General features: G+C 32.6%; 1 pseudogene; it reads right to left on the reverse strand.

The window, feature by feature from the left end:
- Window positions 1–343: 343 nt before the first annotated feature.
- Window positions 344–3658, reverse strand: part of LOC107681912 (solute carrier family 12 member 9-like) — a 48088-nt pseudogene continuing 44773 nt past the window's right edge.

Below are 3658 nucleotides of genomic sequence, written 5' to 3' on the forward strand. Positions count from 1 at the left end.
GATATGAATAAAGAAAAAAACATCGTATTGTAGCATATTTTTACAGCAAAACATCTGCAATACAAATATTTTATAACAGCAATGAGAATCAAAAGTGTGAATAGTGAAAAATAGTACAATCTCAAAAGTAAAGCATCAGATGCATTTAAAAAAAATGTCTTTAGAGTGAAATGTAACCAAAAAATTGTTTATGAGAATTTACACAAATAATAAACCGTATCAGTAATGTGTCCAAATAACGTAAAACCGAGTAAAAAAAAATGTAATTATTGCAATGAATATTTGCAAAATTAATAGAACTACATTCAATCCAAATAAACAACAGTCAGTAAGCAAACATTATTTATTTTTATTCAATTATTAAACAATTTCATTTTTTGATATACTTAAATTTGGCAGTGCTTAAAATGACTGCATATTAAAAACGATATACAAACACAGAATGGAGTGTGATTTCGTACACGTGCTTGGAGGTATACTGTCATACTGTTTGTTAGTCGCACATGTGTGTTTTTGTTCAGTTTTGTAACAAAAAAGGCACATGTGACACACACACAAAGCACTTTGGTTTGGTGTGAATAAAACGGTAAACCTCAGTGGTACCGCTGAAAGCAAGAGATCCATCTTGGCCGTAAAAAAACATTATTATTATTGCATCAAGTAAACAAACACACTCACAAATCTTTGCTATTTTGCTCTGGAAATTCAAAATACTTCTGGAGTGGCTAAAAACATCGTAAAACATTACAGTCGGGAAAAATATTCAGTTGCCGAGTGGCAACATTCTGGAATTCCAGGAATTCCACTTGTTACATTGTTACAATCCGAGAAAAGAAAAGGGCAAGTAGAGACGGAAGAACCGGAATGAAATGAGTGGAACGGGTGAACGTTTTCTCGTGATACGTAACATCTTGTGTAAATTTTCTCTCTCTTCCGAAGTAAACATGTGAAGTGCTCAGAAAAAGTGAAAAACAATCAACCGAACGCGTTTCGTATCTTTTTTTCATTTAAATTCCTCTTTTCGGAATTTAACATACACATGATGAGGAAAGGTCAAAGGTCAGTGGTGATGACCGGCGTGACCCCGTGAATCAGGAGGGTCGGACCCAGGTTACGCGTGAGCAGCTCTAGCTGATTCAGGTAGTCATGGTAACGGCTGGTGTCGGCGGGGGGGCGGGGCAAATACAGGAAGCGGATGGCGGGTGGGCGGAGCATCTGGTCCAGGATGAGTTTGTTAACCGCTTGTAAATATTCATCCGACACTCGCGAGGTGTTGCTAGGGAAACTGTTCGCGAACACTTTATCGGCTTCGACTCCGCCCTCTTCGCTTTCCATCTCTTCGATTTTTTCCGATCGCGTCTGCCGTTGCCAATGAAGCGCAACTTGCGAATCCCAGGGAACCGTGCAGATTTCCGCCTTCATTCGCAGTTCTTTCAAAAGATGTCTGAGTTTCTGTTCCGTCCCTTTAAGGCTCCGCCCCTCCTCCACACATAAAAAGAGTCGGAGCTTAGCTTTCTGCCACGCCCTCGTCATGTTCAAAATACACGCGAGTTGAAGCAAAAATAGCGAGCATGTGTCGACATACGCGGCGCTGTCCGGACGCAAGAGATTCACTGGCCACACATCGACGAATATGGGCCCCTGGAGCGCCTGCGTACGATCGAACTGACCGAAATATCGAGCCAACGCTACGTTCTTCAGCATCTTCACCGCATCTGCGATGACGCACACATACTCCTGAGGCCCCATAGACTTCCCGCCCCAGACTCCGCCCCTGCCCACAGACACGCCCCCTCGCACTGGCGGGAAATGGCAGGGCGGGTCGTTTTGGTCTTCAGGGTCGTCAGTTTGAGACGAGTTGTCAGTGAATTTGCATATCGATAAAGAGGTGTCCTGCAGCAGGTCCTGAGGCGGGATATCATCATAGAAACCCAAAACCAGAGTATTGGGTCGCATACCACCTGTGAACATAAATAAATATAAATAAATAAAAATATATAAGTATAAATACATAAAAAAATTAATAAAATTAAATAAATATACAAAATAAAATACTTTAAAATAAATAAAACAAATAAATATAAAGTAAATAAAATATATAAATATATAAAAAATAAATAATATTAAATAAATATACAAAAAATAAAATACATTAAAATAAATAAAACAAATAAATCGAAATAAATACAATTAAATAAATAAACAAAATAAAATACTTTAAAATAAATAAAACATATAAATACAAATAAATACAAAGTAGTAAATAAAAAAAAAATATATATATATAAATAAAATTAAATAAATGCGAAATAAAATACTTTAAAATAAATAAAACACATAAATAGAAATAAATATAAAGAAGTAAATGAATAAAATATATAAATATATACAAATTAGTAAAAATACATATACATAATAAAAATACAAAGTAAATGTAATCAAACATAAATAAACAAATATATATAATAGATAAAATATAAACTAAAAACAATAAATAAACCAATAAACAAACAAATAAGAATAAAAAAACATAAAAATAAATAAATGTATAATAATTAAAATATAAATTCTAAATAAATAAAGTCTCATTATTCTCGTTATAACATTTTATAAAGTAAAAAATCTAAAAAACATTTTAACTGGACAACAAGACAAATTAAGAAAAGAATATTTAATTAAAATGAAATAAAAATATAAAACATATTTTGCATTATATGTTTTAAAATTAATTATTTGTGATTAATTCACTAAATAAAATAAAAATACATTTTGAATTATTTTTTATTTTTAGATAAAATAATACTTGTGATTAATTCACTAAATAAAAAAATAGTTTGCATTATACCTTTTTGTTTTTAAATAAAACAATATTTGTGATTAATTCCCTAAATAAAATAAAAATACATTTAAAAAAATTGCATTACATTTTTTATTACTAAATTACTGAAAACAGGCATTATCACATGAGTAATAATATATAAACCATTTTTCACTAGAATTCCGGCAAAATAACCACAATACATGCTGTAACCGTGATGACTTGATGGTAAATTGTCTGGTTTTGGGGATGGTGTAAGTGAACTGAGGTTTGTGTGACAGGCGTCTGTCGCTCACCGAGTCCCGATATGAACAGCAGGTGTTGAACTCCATGTCTAACAGAGTCGGCCAGCGTGAGATTAACAAACGCTTTAATATTCAAATGATCCACCAGAGACAACCAGGAGTCATACTGAGACTGCAGCGGATCCGACGGGAGAACGTCTGCGGAGAGAAACACAGACAGAGAGTTAGTGCCTCCATACAGATTAATAGAGGGAGATTTTCAGCTTAATATTCATGTACCACATGCAACGCCTGCTGTCAATTACCACAGATCATCATTCGGCCGGCGTACCGCTCAAATAACACACACATTTACTGAAGATTTCACTGTGTTAATCAACAGGAGGTCAGGTTGAAGATAACCCAAAATATTCCTTCAACTTCTTCAGTAAATGAATGCGATACATAAATAAAATATGCTATATATATATATATATATATATATATATTATAATATATAATAAAAATAAATAAATATATATAAAAAATAAATAAATGAAATATATAAATATAAATACATAAAAATAAATAAATAAAATAAATAATAAATACAAAA

Source organism: Sinocyclocheilus anshuiensis, unplaced genomic scaffold (assembly GCF_001515605.1).
Source record: "Sinocyclocheilus anshuiensis isolate Anshui unplaced genomic scaffold, SAMN03320099.WGS_v1.1 scaffold1390, whole genome shotgun sequence".
NCBI classification, from domain to species: Eukaryota; Metazoa; Chordata; class Actinopteri; order Cypriniformes; family Cyprinidae; genus Sinocyclocheilus; species Sinocyclocheilus anshuiensis.